Raw genomic sequence first — 21,866 nt, 5'->3', positions numbered from 1 at the left:
TGAACCAATTTGAAGGAATGAAAGGCTCCAAATAAAATATTGACAGAAACAAAAGTTGTTTGAAATCTCTCTAACTTTTTTTAACGGGTTCACGTCTGCTGAATATGGTAGCCAAATTGTTATTGTGGAGGCTGGTCTGACTTATATAATCAACTTGGACCTCAACTTAATGATGTAGTCAGCTGCCGTGAGCCTGTATCCGGCTGGACACCAAATCAAGGCATCTGGAAGATATTTGATGCAACAAATCGCAGACTCATGACTGAGGCTGGGTTTTTTGTGGTGAATATGATGTAAGAAATCTCAAGAATATCCCCAAATGCAATATAACACTAATTTTATAGACCAAGATTGGCAGGGATGACTTAAGATTGTTGAGCAACTTTTGACCACGAAGAAGATGTTTGGTCTTGATGAGGTATAAGGGGTTTCATCCTCATCATCAAATACTCCCCACCTCCTTTTCCTTGGCTCTCCTGACTTTGTCCTTTGAAACATGTGATCTCAAGGAATTCCTTGGTGTAGCCATGCCGTACTTCTTGATCACAGATGATTACTTTTTTATGGGTTGACTATCTCCAGACTTCCTGTTTAGCAATTATTTGGCTTCTAGACGTTTTTTCATGTTGTAAACGGTCTTGGTTTCTACACCGGTCGTCTTGACTCCTGAAAGTCACAATTTACACAATTAAAGAAACATCAACCGTATTAGACTCTTAGCTATCATCACGCATCCAAAGTTTTAAAAACCTTCAACGCAAACTCGATGTATTGGCATTTAAAGTGATCGGGGAATAGTTTCGATTCACCCAGTATATAATGCTACTTTAAGGGTTTCTTTAAAAAGTCAGCAATTTTCATTTATTCAGGTTATTAAAAACGCAGTTATGTATTCACTTAATAAATTTGAGACTGATCGGTACACTCATTCCCTAGGTTATCCCAAAGATCAGTGGGTCTGCAGAATTACATATATATAGAGATTTTTTTTTTTTTTTTTTTTTTGGGGGTGAAATTACTTTGAATAAAAAATTAAAATTTTCTGAAAAAAATTTGAAAAATTTAATTTTTTGAAAAAAATTTGAAAAATTTAATTTTTGGTAAAAATTAAATTTTAAATATTACATTTTTTGGAAAAAAAATTCAAAAATCCATAGCTATTCTCAAAAAATTATTTTTTTTATAAAAAAAATTTCAATATTTTTTGAAAAGGTAATTCAAATATAATATCATTTGAAAATATTATTCAAATATTAAATTTTTTGGCGAAGAAATACATATCTATTCACAGAAATTGAAATTTTTGGGAAAAAAAAATTCAAAACATAAATTTTCTAGTATAATTCTATTAAAAAAGATTAAAAGAATCCGGAGTTTTAATGGCTAAGACAGAGTATCTTGCAGCAGCTGAAATAAAAATAGCTCTAAATTCTTCATTTTGGATAGGGACGCCTTCTGCTATCCTACTTCTACAGCTTGAGAGAACCAACTCTATGGCACGAGTTTTTCTAGGAGCACTCGACATATTTGAAGTGTGCCCGAATAAAAGAATAGTAGTCACGAATTTATCACTTATTCCTGCTATGTTAAGCAATATGATTTTTTTTTACTGTATGTAGTGAAGGGCAGTCCGCAAAAGCATGAATAATTGTATTAAACAATTTTCCACAGTCCTTGCAAGGAGCATTGAAGAATATACATCCTGACGATATTTGAAGTTGCGAAGTGAATCCCTTTCCATCTTTTACTTTTTAAATTGAACACATGATTCTCTTCTTCCACGACATGGGCAGGCCCAATATTTTTAAAAACTTGTCACAAATTTTGTCAGCTTCCTCCTTATAATTTAATACAAAATACATTCTCAAATGCCATGGAATGGGCATCATGTGATTGTCTGCAGCTCTCTTTAGTGGATAAAAAAATTTCCCACAGTGGAACATTGAGTCGTTGCTCAAATTGTGAAAGGAGATAATGCTCCTCGATAAGGCTAATCATTCTAACTCTTTTGGTTCCACGAGGTTTTTAAAATCAAACTTCTTTTTAGAATTCTGTCGCACCACATCAATGGTGGAAGTGGATGAAAATGACGGTGTACCTTTCCAAATAACCCTATGTGCTGCCTCTAAAGATGGAGATAATTCCACCAAGTGATCATTTATAAAATTTGTTCCCAGCATAACCCGTGATACATCGGGCGTGAGGAAATAGTAGCTCGCCACTCAGTCTCTGGATGTCTTGAAAGGTCAATTAGAACTTTTTGATAGACTTTAGGTAGTATTCTTGAGAGCAAAGATACTCCTCCACTCATAAGATATCTAGGCCGTTTGATTGAGGGTAAATAGATCCTATGAAAAAACATATTAAGCCAGGAGTCTTCTTCTTCAATTGCTCTCTCAGCGAGTCAGGGAATAGCTGTTGTCTTATATAGGATATTAGGAATAATTAAGAAATTATACAGGTCAACCCTCTTTTGAAGATTGAAACTTCTCTATTGGTAAATGGAAGAACACACATACTTTTTTTTAGGAATGTCCAGTTTGAATAAGAGGAACCTTTTGAATCCCATACAATTCCCAATATCTCCCCTGTGTCCTTAAAATTCCTTAATTTTTTTTAAAGGGAACTACAGCCTCTCCAGGTCACCCTCTGCAGATGCCTCTGATGATAGGATGGGGCATTGCCGTTGTTGACTTAATAATAATTTGTTTACATACCCAAAAATAGGTGATTTATTATTGCTTATTTGTAATTTTCATACTTATTGTACTTCTGCACCATTTTTGCAGATATTGAATTCTTATGTTTATATATTTTTTAAATTTGTTCGTAACATATTGAGCCAAGAGATTTTCCACTATGTTCCATCGAGAGTCTTTGAGAGTTCATATCCATCTAATTTCACATGGGTCATCAATTCATTATAAGAAATATACCATATCATATTTGGATGGTCTGCATAATATAAAATCCCTGTTGTCAAGTTTAACCTAATCCCCCCTTTCTTTGGCTTTTCTTCCTTTTTACTCCTTCTTTTCTTCTCTCTCTATATAATGTAATGTTAACAACGGATATTCATATACACTCTTTTAGAGTAAAGAATATTGAACCGAGGAGGAAATTAACCGTTGCTCTAAATGGCTCGCCGGACGACTTAAAAAGAAGAAATAAGGCGATTTTTGTTTCTGATTTAACCCGTTTGAGTCAGTTAATGTTTGGAGTCGTAGTGTTGGTCTCCCTGTTAGATTTTATTTCATAAGATATATAATTACTGTTAATTTTAGTGAATAATTATTTGTAACATTGTGTTTTTACGAGAAAGTGTTTAGTGGTAGTTGTTATTAATAATAATAGAATTAATTAATTACTTTATTATCATCCCATTTCCTGGAATTTTATTGATTTTCACCCCTAGTTTGTGGAAATAAATACTTTATTCTTTGGCATAAGTAGAGATATATATATATATATATATATAAATATTCATTTACTCTGAAGATTAGATAAAAACAATTGGAATATTTTACACGTTACATTAAAGGTAAGTTTATAATTCTACATTTAAACATATAGTTCTAAAAAATATAATCTAACGGTATTTAAAAAAAAAAAAGAAACCACAAAATTTACATTTTAACTCTGAAAATTTGAAGAATTTTTAGAAGGAAAGTCCCTCAGCTGTCATGACATTTTATTCCACTCCGTATCAAGTAGTGACACAAACAGGGATTATTTCAATGTCGCTCCTCAATTCTTCTCCTAGTCCAAAAATGACTGTCACTAATAGCTCACCAACAAATCATCAGTTTTACTTTAAAAGCACATGTACTTTATATTTAGATGTTTTCTCCTCAAGAATGAAAGAATAACTTGGAAGTGTTCAAAACAAAAATTTTCTCCCGGTATGTAAAAATAAAAGAAACCGAAAATGAGCAGAGTAGTTCTGTAGAACATGGTAGTAAAATTGAGGTTCTACACCGGAGTGATTCAAGTATATATGACCTTGTTATATACGGAGTCGGATTTGTATTTATTCACGTCTTCTCACGGCTGCATGCATCTTGGATTATCATGTTCATTTTCGGTTTTTTACATTTAACATACTGACAGGACATGTTTTTTGCATAACTGATTATGTACAGTCATTTTTATAGTGTATCTTAAATATTTTTTACAACGAGTGTGTAGCTAAACCTCACATAGGTAGCAATCTAGAGACTAAAGTACACCGCGCTCATCAGGTACGCTTTTTAACAAAGCTGTTATCATCATTCTTTTATTCTTGAGGAGAGAACATCAAAGTATTGAGTAGCTAGGTGTGATTGTGCTAATTAAAAATGGAGAGTGACACTTCTATATTATTACTACAAAGCTACTCCGGCCAATGCAGAATCCTACCGCTAGTATTTAATAACATGCTTTATTTGACTTGGAAATTCACCCTTTATGAATACTCCCAATTTTATATTTTGATTGGTTTTTTTTTTGTGATTGCACGTGATATGCCATTAATTTATTATAATTGTACACCTCTTAATTAGCACTATTACTATTTATGCAAGGTACAATTAGAATAGAGTGTAAAAAAAGGCGGATATTTTCTGCCAGATAGGTATTTACTTACAATAACAGTAAATTACAGTAAAATAAAGCATGTAAAATATTTAATGATACTCAATTAATGCATTCCAAATTCAAGGCAGGATCTGGAGTGCAACTTATTGTGCTACTGAATTAAGGCCCTTGTTCAGATCAGCATCCTGTAATGAAACTATAGAGGGTAGGGGGAGTAAATTACAGCTATGTATAGGAGAACAGCCTACATTAGAAATAACATTAATTCGGAGAAAATAGTATAATGATATTAATATACGTAAATATTTATTTTTTTAGCCTTTTTTTTTTTTAAATTACAGCAAAGATAATCGAGAATACTTACTACATAGGGAGATATTAATAGCACGATGACCTAGAACATTATGAACAAAAAAGAACAAAAGAGCACACGCATCACTCGTTTTCCCTTTTTTAATTGATAAACTATATTTTTCCTCTACAAAAATACCCTATATAGTTAAAACTGACTATCCTATCAATATTTTGGCCTTTTTTAAAAATTCCTTAGCTTTTTTGAAAATTTGTTATAAATCTTAAATTCCTTAATTTACTGCATTTGATCCCCTTCTAAAACTCATATTGCGTTGTCAGTAAAACAGGAATCCATGCGTAGTCAAAATGCTTTTAAATAAAAGGAGAGACGTCATGGAAACTAGGACCACACGAATAGGAAGTCAATTTAAGAAGTTAAGAAATAAATGTAAAAGAATTAGGGGAGGAGAGAGGAGGGGTAAACAAAGTTCATTTGTAAGCAAGCCTTTATAAAATTATAATAATTTACTATTTTAATTATGGACCAGATTCTGATCAATGTAGTTCTTCCTGACATTATATTGTAATACAAAAATTAGGGATGTATTGATCCTAACGCCCGGTACCATCCAAAATTTTAAGAATGCATTTGAATTACACGCCAAAGACGTACCATAGAATACTCTAAGCTAAATAACGTTATCATAGTAGTGAGGGACATACGTTTACCGTTGAAAATGAATATTTTCAAAAAATGAATTGACATAATATTTTATAAAATTTAATTACGTGCAATTAAGTTACTGCGTTTTATCGGATGGATTTATGAAAATTATTTAATTGCTTCAATTTCTAAATTACGAAAAAAAAAAATACAATAAAAAAACGTTTTTTTTCAATTTGTTTTCAAAATTTGCAAAAATATTTGAATGCCAACAACTGCACAGATAATGATGGTAGAGAGTTAGAATTAGATACAGTGTCTTGCAAGAATCTTAAATTTGTGCAATTTGTTCAAATTGCAACTGAATCTATTCTTAAAAAACTATCTTTTTTAAGGTATTTGTGGAATTACCAATAACTTATTATCGTATCAATTAATCATCCAAAACGAATAAATTATGCATCTTTTTGGATAAAATAACCATCCCTCTAAAATCTTTTAATAAAAATTAATTTAAAGAGAAACAAAAATTGGAAAAAATCCCCGGTATTGAAACAACGAAGCTCTGTGTATGGGCAATGGAGGATGTCATATATCTGATAGTATTTTCAAAACTGTGTTAAACAAGACTTTACACGTGTATTATCTTTATGAGACAAAAATAGTTTTTGTTTTATACAAATGGCTTTATTTTCTTTTGTATATATATATATAGCTGTATATAATTGCATGTATCACATCACCAATAAATCTTCACCAATTTGTATGTGAAAAATATATACTTCAATTAGGTCTAAATTAAGAACAATTACAAAATTTTCTATTGTAGGAAATATATTTCATGAAACTTACCCAATTAGTAAACTGACGTACTTTACTGTAATATTAGTAAAAAGATGCCTTTTAGAGGATACTTTAAAATTTGTGACATTTTTCAATAGTAAATAGGAAGGATGGGACAGATTTTTGGTCTCAAATCAATGACAGATACAACCCTAACAAAAACTGTATTATACAATGTGGGACAACTTAAACTTCCTTTTTCCAAAAGACAAGTGAACAAGTTTTAAAAATGAAAAAAGTTTTGTTTTTGTTTCATAATAAAAGTACACATTTAAAATTTTGTTTTGTAGAGTTATGAAAATCCTATTGGATAGGTGACGTCTTCCATTGTTGAATAAATGGAACTTTGGTATTTTAATAACCGTTAATTTTTGTTTTTCGTTAAATAACTTTTATTAAGAAGTTGTAGAAAAAGATTGCTCTAAAATCCGGTTACAATTAGCCGGGTTCGAAAAAAAAAATCCAATATAAAATTCTTGCATAATACCAAATTTGATGGCACTAATTTTAGCTCTCTCACATCTGTAGAATTATTAGTGTTGATAGAATTGTGCAAATTTCTAGCTATGAAAATGAATTTAAAAAAAAAACCCGGTTTTTTGTATATTATAAATTGTTTCAATTAATGAATTTTCCCAAATCACAATAATAAAAGCTCAGGAATTGAATTGCAATTAGTTTAATTTGTTATAAAATATTATGTTATAACATTATTTGGCAATATTCATTCTCGAGGACACACGTATGTTCATCACTACTCCAACGTATGATAGCGTCTGACTGAATCTCGCCTCTAGAATGCCTCATACCCTCCCCACATCTACTTCTTCAGCTTGATTGTCATACATTATAAAAAACAAAGTTTTTTATCCCTTTCTGCCTTATAAATTACAAGAATTTAAAATGCAACTCCCTCCAACCCCAGAAATAAAAAAACTAATTGAGTAAGGATTGCACAAAAGTAGTTTATACGGATGAATTTGTATACTCTAAATTTGTATTATATATATTTTTACTTCTTAGGTACAAGAAATACAACTTTAATAAGACGTAATAATTTATTTTAAATATGCAAATATGTAATTTAAGTACATACCGGGGCGTGCAAAATTATCTACCGATGATGTAAATATACTTTTTAAGAGGTTTTGTGGCAACCAATCTGATTGTTTCGTATTTTTACTGTTAAAATAAACAAAAATCCTTCCTGTGAGAGCGTAACAACTTCCACACGTGAGACCATGTCCAATCAGGAAACAAAGAGGATCGAAATTGCAAGCCTCCTCCGAGCGAGAGTGCCTCATAACAACATTAAGGAACAGGTTAAGGCCTCGTTGAAGACAATTTACAACGTTTCTAAGCGCTTGGAGGCTGGGGGTGATCTCAAGCATTCCCCTGGGGCTGGCAGGAAGCCCACTGTCTCAACAAGGCAAGTAAAGACAGTGTTCAAGAGGACTCTCATCAGGTCCATTGCCTACATGGCCAGAAAGATAGGAACGTCGAGATCAACTGTCTCAAGTGCATTGAAAAGGGCTGGAGGAAAGTCCCTGAGGCGTACTGAACGCCCTCTGCTAACTGAACGTCAGCGAGAAGTCAGACTTGAGTGTACCAAGAAAATCTTGAATAATATCAAGAGCTCATCTGGACGCATCATCATTTTTTCATTTTACGGTCGATCCTGTTTTCAACAGGCAAAATGACCGTGTTGTGAGCTTTGAAGATGTGCAAAATAAGCACCGCTATGTGGCAACAACAAAGCACCCTGCTTCGGTGATGATGTTGGGTCTCGTGGCCTCCAACGGTAGATTCTGGCGTCCAAGGTCCTTCCGTGGATCAAATCCATAGTCGGCAACTCTCCTTGGAGTTTTCAACAAGATGGAGCACCAGCCCACGCTTCCAAGAAAGCTCAGGTGTGGCTCAAGGACAACATGAACTTTTTGGCCCCAGGACAACATGAACTTTTGGCCCCAGGACTACTGCCCCCCTCAGGGCCCAGATCTGAACCCACTAGACTTCTCTAGCTTGGTGCAGGTGGAGACCAAGGGCTGCAAAAAACGACACAAGAACATAAATGCCTTAAAGGCTGCTGTCAACAAGGCCTGGGCCTCCATGGACGCCGATTACATCCAGCAAATCTGTGGCAGCTTCAGACATCGCCTGACCAGTGTAATTGAGTCAAATGGTGGCTACATTGATTAAATTTGATCACAAACTATTTTATTATTCTAAAAATGTATGAATAAATTGTTTCTCAAGTCATTCGAAATGTCATTATTGTCCGCGATATGTTCTGAACAAAAATCGGTAAATAATTCTGCACGGCCTGGTATATACATATCCTTTTTTTCTGAGTGTAAATATATATATATATATGTAATATTTAAGTGTGTTAATCAAACATTATCAATGTAGTTCCCAGATTACAAATATATATACAGGGTGTCTCCATATAACGTGGTTTCAAAACACCGCGGATTTTGCATAACGCATTGTTTTGAATTATGTTGACTTCCCGTATACATAGTACAGTATTTCCCCCTTATTTCGCGTTTTTTATATTATGATAATAAATTATAAAAAGCTATAAATTCATATAATGCGGATTTCCCCCCTCCAGAAACCCCCCGATATGTGGGGACACCCCGTACATACATATAAGGTACACTGTACCTTCGGTACATAGATACATAAATAGAAGATAATTAGGATGTTTTTTGCGGCTGTTTTTTTTAAACGGGTATCTCGGGTATTTTTGCCCTCCTCGAATAATTAGAAATTATATCTATAGTATTCACTATAAATAAAATTTTAGTTGTACATAACAATGTACTAATACAACTAAGTAATGCACCTAATTTGCTGTTCGTAATGAAAAAACTACTCTTGAAAGTTAAAAAACGGTTGTTGTAGATGGTCTTCCTTTTATTTTTTTCATTATTTAATCGGTCTTCGTGGTGTTGACTTCTCCCTCTGAAGTATGCATTATTGCTTATCCTTGGTGTAAATTGTTTTAAATATATATTAATTCAAATAAATATAATGAATTTAAATACAATTACAACATTTTCCCTGCGCTAATGTATTTTTTTAAATGAAAAAGGCTATCCTCTTTGTAGCAGTAAATCATTTTCTTCCTCTAATATCATATAACTGGCAGCTGAGATTAACAAGGACCTTAATTTGGGTTCAAACTACTCTACTCTACTCATGAGTAGTAATGAAACTTGTGGTATTACTTGAATTAAGACTATTGTTGATATCAGCTGCCTATTATATGATTGTGTAGGGAGGAAATGAATTACTCCTATGAAGAGAAACCTTCTACATTTAAAATAGTATTAGTTCATGGAAAATATCGTAATTATACTTAAATTCATATATATTTATTCTATAATGAATTTTTAAATCAATTTACACCAAAGACCGTTGAGAATTATTCTTTTAAAGGAACATCAACGACTTTTTAAATAATGAACAAAAAAGAAGACGAGTAATTTCTGTCTATATATACCTATAGACAGAGATTAAAATAAATTTAATTCAAAACCTGATTGAACATCCGTGCATGCTCATAAAAGACGAGGAGTAACCCTGAATATCCCTTGTGGATTTATAAGTGTAAGTTGGACTCAGTATAGTTGAGAACCAACATCGGAGTAATTCTTTCCAATTTCTTTCTCTCCCTCTTTTCTTGTTACAACTTATTCTAGCTGGTCTAATGAAACGTCTTGACAGCTAAGCTACTCTTCTTCAAACCATTCTTTAATTGTATGTATTTTGGGCATGATAAAAAAAGAAACGAAAAATCAACATGGTAGCCTGGCAATTTGAAGAATGTTTTGTAGGAGAGTTGCGTGTTAAAACGGGTACACATCAATAAATAAAGATCCGAGTACTTTTTTAAATTTTATCTATCGACAAGTGATAATTTTTACATTCAGGTTTCGGATACGAGTTCACGAGTACGGTTATTACCTGTGCATATCCCTTTATATCCCTTTATAGACACATCATGAGATATAAAGGATTTCCTGGGATTTTTCCTGGACTCCAAAATAACACTTAACTTTTTCTGAAATCTTGGGATACAAGAAATCGTCTAAGGTGAGTGTTTTTAGTACATACAGTGTTGTTAAAATTACTATCCCGTAAAATAGGTTCGTACTAGTTTTGGAATAATCTTTATACAAATAGTGTAGTAAATATATTCAACAATATATTAATAATAATTTAATCAATTTATTCCGATTCAGAGCAGCTAGTTTCTTAAAATGAAACAGTTTCTTCTTTCAAAGCATCTTCTGCAGCTCCCATTAACTAATATTGTGGACTCTTGGAACAACACCTTCATTGCAGTGCTTTAATCTTCAGGGAGTCCATGTAGGTTTTCTTGTTCATGAAAAGCCCATCAAAAATACAAAAAATATATTTTTATTTGCCAGTTGAGGCCATTGTATCTCATACTATGACGGAGTCTGGTTTTCAATGCGTGCTTACAATTAAATAATTATTACTCACCTGCTCGTAGGAAACTTCGAAAAGGCCTAGGATTGGATAGAATTGATCCAAAAATTGACGAGACGAAAATTAATAACAACATTGTTCTTATAGATAAATATTTTATCCTAAAATCATACCATATCGAAGCAAGGTTTGATACTTTCTCCTTCCTAGCCCTAATACTTGTAATGTACCTAAACAATATTTGTCAGTTTGTATTTTTGTTTGTTAGAGAGATATAATATGCAGATATATTATAAATACATATTTGGCCTTGAGTCCAAGTGCTTTCATATTGTATGTGTAGCTAGCTACACATACAATATGTGCAGTTTTCATGACTTTTACTTAATCTGACTATGATATTAGTTATGGTAAGGGCCCATTGCTTTCTCTCTCTCTATTCATATCTAAGTACATTAGGGTGTTTCAAAAAAGAAATACCATAACAAATGTTTCTACCTCAATCATTCCCAAGTTCCTCATAGCAAAAAAATACTCCTCTCCAAAATAGTTTAAATATTCACACAAGCATTCGAAACTATATTTTATAATTGTGCTCATGAAAGACAGGGAGTAACACTGATGATTTCTTGGAGAGTCATAAGTCTAAGTTTGTGTTTCACTCAGAGTGGAATTGTGAAGTACCATTTTCTTCCTCTCATGGCTTTTTACAGCTGATATAATAAAATGGCCTAGGAGCAGAGCTGTTTTCCTACAAATTATATTCTTTAAATAGCGAGGGCTACCATGTCTCTTTTCGTTTTTCACTTTTTATTTGACATACGGGTAGGTAATATTTTAAAGCACTCTTAAAATAATAGTAGATTTTTAGAACAATTATCTACAAAGTGAAAGCCCTTGTTGGACTCAGAATAGGATTGAAGATAAACAGCAGAGTAATTCTCGCCCATGTCCTTGATCGATAATACGAAGTGGGATTTTTGTTTATTTTCTAAATATCGAAATTACTTGTCGCTAATCCAATAAAACAATCACTGATAAGGTACCCCCCCCCTCAACATTCTTCAAATCTCAAAGTTACCATCTTATTTTTCGTTTTCTTATACTTTCATGTTCTACCAGGTCATATTTTATACAAATATACCAATATTACCATCAAGGGTGTACGCAGGGGGCGAGCTTGAATGGTTGTAGCCCCCCCCCCAAAAAAAAAAAAAACAACCAACATACAATTATGGAATTTTTCCTTTTTAATAGAAAATTTAATATTTGAAATTTAATTTAATTTTAGAAACTATTTTCCAAAAAAAAAAAATTTTTCAGTGAATATTTATAGAATTTTGAAATTTGTCTTTGAAAAGTTTAATATTTGAAAAAAAAAATTCCGAAAATCTTAAATTTTTTTCAAATAAATACAAAAACAAGCCCCCTCCAAAATATAATCCTACGGACGCCACAGACCATCCCTAATTATTTGCAAAATCAAATAGTCATGAAGTTTTAAGATATTAAGGGAACACTTAAAATAAGGCGTTGACGAACATACACACTTTGCTTTATTAGTGCAGATTACAACAGATTTATTTGGCTATAGAGCACATATAAATTTCAAAAATGTTAATGAAACATAATCACTTTATTTTTACTTATTAGAACGGGTGGTGGGGCCCATTTAAAAGTGTAAGGGTTTGGCCAAAAAAATATATAAATTTGATACTTGAACGCAAAGTATAAAATATATATAATTCCTCAGGACCTCGAAATTTTCGTTCTGAAATTCGTTTTTATTTTCTTAACCAAAGTTTTAGGTTAGCCAATGAGGATAAAACGATCTTTTTCTTTGATATTTTGTACTTTTTGCTAATGTACATGTCATGTAAAATCAATGTCATGAATGTATGAAGTATATTGTAAATATATTATTATTTGCTTCTTACTTAAAGGATATATCCTATTTCAAAAGTCCTTGATTAAATTAAAATCCTTGGAATATTTAAAAGTATTTTGTATAATAAAATTATCAATTTGATATTTTCCCTCCAACTTCTACTTTTCCCGTCACATTCCTTTATTCCACATCTTCAAAGCAGAGGAAACATGATATTTATGGTTCTAATGCATAAAACAAGTACCAACCATTATTAAAAATAGCATCATAATTATTGTAGTGTTTAAATTTACTTTTTGAAGAGAGATTGAGAGAGATTTCATAGGAGTTAAACTAACTAACCCTTAGTGAAAACTCTCTTTTTTAACGTAGTTAGTGTCAACTGGTGTGGAACATTCCCTCATCTTAATAAAAAAATATTTTATGAAATATTCATTCATTTAAAGGGATTTTGTGTATATTATTAGTACTCTTCAATTTTGATGAAATGCTATATAGGAGAAGACCGGAGGAATTAAAACGGAGGGTAGCAAAGACCACTAGATTTATTCAAAAACTAACCGTATAAACTTGTCTGAACTGATTTAAAATTGTCTACAAAGCTGTGCAGAAGTATTTACACAAGTTTTGTTGAACCCATAAATTCTTTACGCGGGCTTTCTTTAACTGACCTTTGTGTTTTTTTTGAAAGGCAAAGCATTTAAATATTCAAAATTTATTTTAGAAGTTTTGCTCTAACTCTTCAAAATGAAGGTGAAGGAGCCGCAAGGCAAAGTGATCCACGATTTGTAGTCGACTGGAAACGCTGTTTTGCTCTGGCTAGTCTCGCAGTACCCTCTTGATACCAAATTCATGGAGGATCAGAACTCTTCTTCACCTGATGTGTTCAAGAAGTCCATTGTATTCTTGTAGGAGATTTCCAACGTGTTCATCATGCCAGACGAGTGGCTTTCCAACAGTCCAGATCTCAACCACTGGGACTACTACTTTTTGTCTGAGCGGGGGAAGAAGGTTAATAAGTATCCTCACAACAGCCTTCTCTCCCTAAAACTCTCTATCAAGCAAAAAATGGCTACCTTCACCATGGCAAGCTCACTACTGCGTATTCTACCAAACATTGTCGTTTGTACACGGTGATTAAAGGTAATGGCGGCCATATCAAGTAAAAGGTGTCCAGACGTCCCTGTAAATTATTATTTTTAAAAAACATCTGCTCAATTATGAAAAAAAAAAATATATATATCATTATGCAGCTTTCAATATTTGTGTAAATACTTTTGCCCACCTATGTATATTACCGTCAATTCTTTTGCACGCTCGATGCACGTTCGATAATTAGGAGAAAATTTAGTTTTATCCCATTCCTGATGTTAATTTTAGTCGGTTGTTCGAAGGGCTTAGAGTTTTATTTTTTGACCATAATTTTGTTTAGGGTAAATGGAACGCCGGTATCATGTGGATGCAAGCCCAAAACGTATAAATATTTGGCGTTTTTCTCATATACAATTCCGTTTCTTAGACATCAGGGCTTTAAATTAACTTTTTACCTGTCCTAAAAAAAACTGTCCCACAGTTGGATGATACCCTTTACACTTATATTACACCTTGGAACAAGGCTTGAATTTAAGGACTTTTTCTCACCTCTGTGAGTATATGAAGTATATACGAGGGTTGTTTGAAAAGTGTCCGATCTCAACGAGAAGATGGCATCACTTGTGAATAAAAGCTATTCACGTCTATCTAGCATATGTTGACAGTAGTTACTCACCAAAGTTTCAGCCATTTTGAACATTTCGTTGTTATGTAACAGTCGTTTGAGTGAGTTAATGTGATTTTTTTATGTGAGTTTTTTTTCAACATAGTCTCATTGTAACTCTACAAACTTCTGCCAGCGATGAACCCCTCTCGTCGATAATTTCGCAGGGAAAAGTGTTTAAAGTTACAAGTAGACTATGTTGAGTAATAAAAATTCAGAAAAATCTTTTACAAAAACACTCTCATTAACTCACTCAAGCGACTATTACATAACTACTGTTCGTCTTTAATGGCTGAAACTTTGGAAAGTAACTGTCAAGAGATGCGAAATTGATGTAAATAGCTTTTATTTACAAGTGTTGCCATCTTCTCGTTGAGTTCGGAAACTCTTCAGACCACCCCTCGTCATTATATTGGAGATTTTGCTCTTTATGATTTTTATTCAATATTGATTTTGTGTTAACTTAACACATATCTATATAATATACATATACATTATATATGTTATATGGCTCTAAAACATATTTAATTTATTTCATCAGCAGTTTATTTTCTATGTACGTAGGTATTTATAAATATACTTAAATATATTTAAAAAAAAAGATATAAATTATGATTAATAATATTTTTGCTTAAATTGCAAATATTGTATACTATGTAAAAAGACGCGTCATCATGTGATTGAAATTTTTTTTCACCAATACCTTAATATTATTAATATCTAGAATATATTTAATTAATAACTCGCTGAATCATTAAATTGATTTCAATCTTTTATGTATGTATGTAATTTTTTACATTGTCCATGTTGACTAGTATTGAGACTCGGTCCAAGAACGATATTTTTTTGTTCTTTAGATTTTTTTATAGGCCAATTTAGACGGATATTTCGATCGGGACCATATTTTCGTACTGTGGACTGAGATTTAATCGTTTCCAAATTGGGTACCGAATTTTTGCATCCTCGACTGTCAAAAACGAATTTTTTTTTCTAGAAAAATTAAATATAGTAGCTAGTAGTGTTGAGAATCGGTCCAGCACCGAATTTTTTTTTCGGTTCGGTTCTAAGTGATTTTTTTCTAGAGCAATTTGGACCGATTTTTTTTATCCAAATCGTGGTATCAGAACGTGGACCGATTTTTTTCGTTCTCAATTTATGGACAAATTATGATATGGTCTCAATTCATGGACCAACTTTTTTGGTCTCATATATAAGAAAACCATTTTTTTCTACATTCATTTTTTTTTCAAAAAAAATCTCAAAAGGACGTGATAAGTTCTAGAACAAATAATGTTCCCTATTTTGAACGATTATTGTGAAAAAATGGTGACAAATTTGATTTTCAAAGTATATGCATTCGCTAGCCACACATTTTCCCCATCTTTCAGGCAATTTATGGATGCCTTTCCAAAAAAATGGTTCGTCTTTGGAATTTTTCAAACCATATGAAGCACTGTGCTCTGCTTAGAGCATGTCCACCATAAGCTTTCACAGGCCTTTGATGGGCTTGAGAAGTGTTTTTCTTCAATTGGTGACAGAAAATCAATAATGATCATATATTGTAGGCACAAAATTAGACATTTTTACGTGTCAAAAAAGTGCGTTGTAGAATGAAACTATATAAACAATGGAATTGAATATTGTTGACACATGTCGAAATAAGCATTTAGATTTTTGGACCGCTTCATAATTTTTAACTGGCGACACCTAGGGACCAATAGCCGAAAGTCATATTTGATAGATGCATACCTAGTAAGAGACGGTAGGATCAAAATTAATCCATGCTATCTCTGTTTAAACTTCGTATCCCGCCATATTTCCTCAAAAAAGATATGATGTCATTCATCACATGTAAAATCAGTCTAGACCGATTTTTTTAAGGACTGAACTAGACCAAATTTTTAGATGAGACCTGCCCAGACTGAGCTTTTTCGTTGGACCAAACAAATTCGGTACAACAAAAAATGTAACGGTCTTAGACCGGTTTAGGATTTCCAGACCGAAACCCAACACTAGGAGCTAGCCTTCTGTATTTATCTTGTGGTCAACTGTGGGTGGATTTATTATTTCGATGGTATCATAAATAAATATATATATTCATTTCCCTATGGACATTATGTATATTGAATATAAAATATACATACATTGAATTAAGGTCCTTAATAAAATATATATTACTCTTTTTGAGTTCATAAGCTGAGTTCAATCATATAAGAGTCAACCAAAGAAAATATATAAAGAATTAGAAGAGTAACATGTCAGCTTAATGAAAGGAAAATAAATTATATTTATAAAAACAGACATTTTGGTTGATGTTTTTTAATTTTTATTCATACTTTATAATTAGATGTTGACTTAAATTTCTCCCGTTTAACGTAGAACAATAGAAGCCAGGCAATTCAAACTGCCTGCATTGCTCTTCTAGTCAGGGTTGTCCACTGGGGGGGGCACAGGTGGCAATTCAGGAAGTTTTCTTTTTACTTGATTTTTTTTTCTTCATTTGGGCAAATTATGCAGTAGAGCACAAAATTTAATTTTTGTAATCTTTTTTCCAAAAAATTTAAATATTTGTAAATTGCTTTGCGAATGTCTGTGGATTTTTACTTTTTTTTTGCCATGAAAGTTAATTTTCATTAATGAATGTAGATTTTTGATTTTTTTTTTGAAAAAATTTGATATTTGAAATTAATTTTTTGAAATTTTTTTCCAAAAATTTAATTTTCTATCAATACATATGGATTTTAAAAATTATTTTTCGGAAAATTGATTTTTTGAGAATAGCTGTGAATTTTTGAAATTTTTTTCGAAGAAAAAAATTATTTTTTATATAATTTTTGAAATTTTTTGTCTATAACGGTAGATTTTTGAAATTATTTTGAAAAACTTTAGGATTTATGAAAATGTTTCGCCAAAAATTTAATTTTTTGTGAATGGAATTTTTTTTTCAAAAAGTTTTAGTTTTTTAATTTTTCAACCTGTGCCAGGTAGATCGGACAAAAGAAGATGAATATTTAGAGTGCGTTGAGAATGCATATTTATTAGTGTGATACACGGTCCAAAATCGATTTCAAGCCAGAAGTATCAATCTTAAATGATTTTGTCTCAATTAATGTTATCACGATACCAATATTTTTATTTTGGTCACGATATCAAAACAGAAATGGATATTTTGGTACTTTTTGATACTTATTCGACTAATAGTATAAAACAATGTCGTTATTGATTTTAGAATGCTTTTGAAAAAATTAAAATTTATTTTAAAAAAATTTCAAAAATTGAATTTCTAATATATAATTTTTAGAAAAAAAATTATAATATTAAATTTTTAAAAGAAAACATTCTAAAATACATAGTTATTCACAGAAATTAATTTTTTTGTAAAAAAATTTGAAAAATCAAATTTTCTAGAAAAAAAAAATGAAATGAAATTTCACATATTATATTTTTAAGTAAAAAGCAAAAATTCTTTTATTTGGGGGCGGGCCATTTTTTTTTCATAACTTAGAAAAGTAAAAAATAGGTAAATGCTATTAATAAATACTAATATATTAAGAATTGGAAGCGCAAATTAAACATTATTTTCCCGATGCCGATTCCAGAAAAGACACGTGATTCTCCGATTACGATCAATATTACCATCAATACTAATATTTACTGAATTGGACCGATGTTTTAGTCAGGACCGAAATGTAATCGTTTTCAAATGGTGGATCTATTTTATTGCTTTCACTCAACTCTATATAAGCAGTTGTAGGAATTGAATATGTTTGAATGACTTTAAACTTTATATGAAGTTATTTTATCTATGTTTACGGAAATGTCAATGATACCATCAAAAATCCAACATTAAAATAGTGTTAGACCGAATTTAAAGTAAGAGTTATTGATGAAGATATACATTTTTTGTTAAACTGATTAGAATGAAATTTTTATGTGTGACCGAACTTCTTTTAAGGAATGAAATAGTTTGGGTTAACAAAAGTTATAAGGGCATGACACTGGTCTAGGATTTCCAAACTGAATACCTAAACTAGCATACATTGTGTAGATTGAAATATTTCTAAGAGTATATCCTCAGTGCAATACATTTACTGTCATATTGTTAATGCATTATGAATCTTCGAATAATTTGCACCTTTGAGTTTAATATTAAAGTATACCTCTTCAAAAGTATAACTACACACTTATCAGGAGTAGATTGGCTTGTATTTTTAATAAGAAACTTTTATAATCACCTCATATATTTAGGTATTATTATGCAATTAAGGAATAATGTTCCTTCTTTCTTCATTGCTAGAAACTTTCTCTCAATTGCTGCATATTCTATGACATTTTTAAATGGATCTGCATTTCCACTGAGTGTGTACGTTTAAATGTCCGGATATATTAGGTAACAAAAATAGTAGAACATGTGCTAAATCTATATTATTTCTTTATTTAGAAACAATAAAGCTTTGTGTTCAATAGTTTTATCCAAAGCAGACGAAAACACATGAAGAGCAAAGAAAATGATATTTTTGGCATGTATTTGTAATAAAACCAACTACAACATAATAAGAAGCGTTTGCTTGGGCTTATACATCCTTGCTTGACTCGGAGTAGAATTGAGGATCTAAATTATATCTATTCCTATATATCTTCCCTATATTAGGAGTGGAATTTGTGTTTATTTCCTTCCTCTCATGACTGTTTTCAGCTGATTTTATCAAACGATATGACAGTTTAGCTGCTCTCCTCCCAAACATTCTTCCAATTGGCAGGATTACCCTGTAAATTTCCCATTTCTTTTATTTTTACACACCGGTAGAAGATGTTTTATGCATCACTGCTAATTAGAGTATGTCTTATGGAAACAACTTTTACCGATCCTTAATATCTGTTTGCACCATGAGTTGAAGTTTAGTAGGGGTAAGTATGTTCTGCAATATTTTTTTACTGTGGCAAAAATTTGAAGTGTTACTTCTGGTTAGTTATAAAAATTCTCCAAAAATGATTTTACATGCACAATAATTTTTTTATATAATATGCATGTAAACAAACATTTTTTAGTTTATAAAAAATCGATTTGTTTATTAAAAAACGGGGGTTTCTCTACACTTGTGTACCTTATTAAAGAAATATAGTCTAGAGAAATATAAAGCACATTTCATTTTTTCATCCTTGGTTTACTTATTTTCAACAAATAATAGTAAAATAAACTATGTACAATACACATATATGAACATTTTATATAAATTTTATACTTTTTCATAGTACAATAAACTATTTTCATGTAGCCTAAAAAAAGGAAAATAAATACAATAAAGTTTGGTATTTGGGAGTTTTATTTGTGAAAATTTAGAAACTCTTGGCTTTTTTAACAAATATCAAATGTAGCTTTTATTTGAGACCTTGGTCAAGGCAAAAAAATAATTTTTATTTCTTAGGCACCCGAAATGGACATTGGTGTAAAATGTTTATTCCCTATAAAATCATAGGAATTTTACATTTTAAAGAAAGTAACAATATTACCCGTAGGGTTGTTTAGTCTTACCAGTGTCATCATTAATTACTGCGTACTTTGAAAAACAAAGAATTTAACTACGGTTTGGGTAGTTATGATTATATCCGTTGTTTTATAAAATAAATGTCTTCATTCTATAATTTGTCAAACTACCAACAAATATTACTTATTTGCACTTATCATGGCTTCAAGAACAAGGAGTTCTTTTTATTTGGAAGTCCCCGCGATGTTTCCTTGAATGCTCTCCCAAGTAAGCTAGACTTAATGAGATATTACCTCTACCTTAAAAATCAACATCCCAATGGAGTAAGACTTCCTAGAAAAGAACATCTTCAAATCGTTGGAACAATTTCAAGGAATTATAAATGTATTTGGTAGCTGGTTAGTATCTCTTCCTACGACATCAAGTACCTCCAGCAAAAAAATGACAAATTCTGGGTCGTTATCAAGGACCATGTAAAGAAAATGAATGTACAAAACCGATCTAGTGATGAACTCCTTGGTGAGTTTTGGTTTTTGGAAAAGATGTCAGATCTTTTTGATATTGATTTATATTCCTACTATAACAATAAGAAAATTGGTTATTTTAAAGTGAAAAATGGCACATGTGACTCCTTCAAAAAAATACCACACAATTAATTTCATTTCTACATGGATCAAAACTTTTTTAAGAAACTCATGATAGCTTTATCCATTGACAAGGCAGCAAGTAAGTCCTACGGAGATAGTTATACGAAATTTGTTTGTAGACAAGAAATAAAAGAGGAAATGGCTAAACAAACAGAGAAAGAGAAAAAGGAAAAATATAGCTATTTGGACAAGGAAAAAGAAGAATCGAAACAACAAAATTACATTTTTGGTTATTTCATAAGAAATTTGGATGATTATGATACGCTAAATAGTCAAGTACAGAGAAAAAATACCAAACTCTAATAATTTATCCAAATTCTTATTGGGTAAGGTTTTTTTAGTTCGTTCAGCATGTAGTATATGGAAATGCATTATTAAGGGATCTGAAGCTAGCTAATTCCCAAAATAATATTAATCAAATCGGTGAAGAAAACAAAGAACTCATTTGCAACAAGTTTGATGGTCGCAAGATCTCACAAAAACCTTGTCCGGATCTCAAAGATCTGAAATATTTGAGGAGCATATAACTGTAATTGTAGAACTTGAAGGTAAATATATCGGACATTTTTCCCTATTTCTAGAAAAACAGAACACATTGCCAGATAATTAATTTTTTTCATTTCTGAATTTAGAAGTCTTTATTCTATCAGAGCCATTTTATGTGATAGAACTACAGTAAATCCAGATTGAAAAGGTGGCACCAATAAGCTTGATGATAAAAAATTAGAGCCTCTTTCACAATGGGTGATTTGCATAATCCATTTGAATGAATTACACCTGAAAAAACTATTTGAATTTCATCATGGAAGATCAACAGGACCCAACACAATTAGGGAATAATTAGGTATGCTTTTATCAAATTTTTCATGCCTAATGGATCCAATAAAATATGAAGCCATCAAAGGATGCGTTTCAGACGTCGATGACTCTTTTAAAAACAAGCTCAGCAGGCATCAAAAGTACTTTACTGGAAATTTGCGCAAATATTCAAAATGGACCACATTTAATGAAAAAGTTTTTCCTAAAAAACATCCAAATTGCTAGATGGATTACTGCAGTATCCACTCTTCTGAGACTCTATATTCAAACCAGAAATCCATCAGAAGAACTTAAAAGAATGGTAGTGATCATTCTTAATATTTAAGGTCCAACATTCGTAAACATTAAAAAGAATCATTATCTTAGATATGTTTCTTAGCACTATTTCTTTGGATTGCATCAAGGACGTCACCATTTTACAAAATGGGAA

General features: G+C 31.5%; 1 protein-coding gene across 1 annotated transcript in view; it reads left to right on the top strand.

The window, feature by feature from the left end:
- Positions 1-3,409: 3,409 nt before the first annotated feature.
- Lar (tyrosine-protein phosphatase Lar) overlaps positions 3,410-21,866 on the top strand; it is a 455,460-nt gene continuing 437,003 nt past the window's right edge. Inside the window, exon 1 of the mRNA XM_071889555.1 lies at positions 3,410-3,541. The gene's annotated coding sequence lies outside the window, so the exon portion shown is untranslated. The remainder of the gene's footprint in view (positions 3,542-21,866) is intronic.

Source organism: Lepeophtheirus salmonis, chromosome 6, assembly GCF_016086655.4.
Source record: "Lepeophtheirus salmonis chromosome 6, UVic_Lsal_1.4, whole genome shotgun sequence".
Taxonomy (NCBI): Eukaryota; Metazoa; Arthropoda; class Copepoda; order Siphonostomatoida; family Caligidae; genus Lepeophtheirus; species Lepeophtheirus salmonis.
The sequence above is the reverse complement of the archived record's forward strand: the minus strand, read 5'-3'. Positions and strand labels throughout refer to the sequence as shown.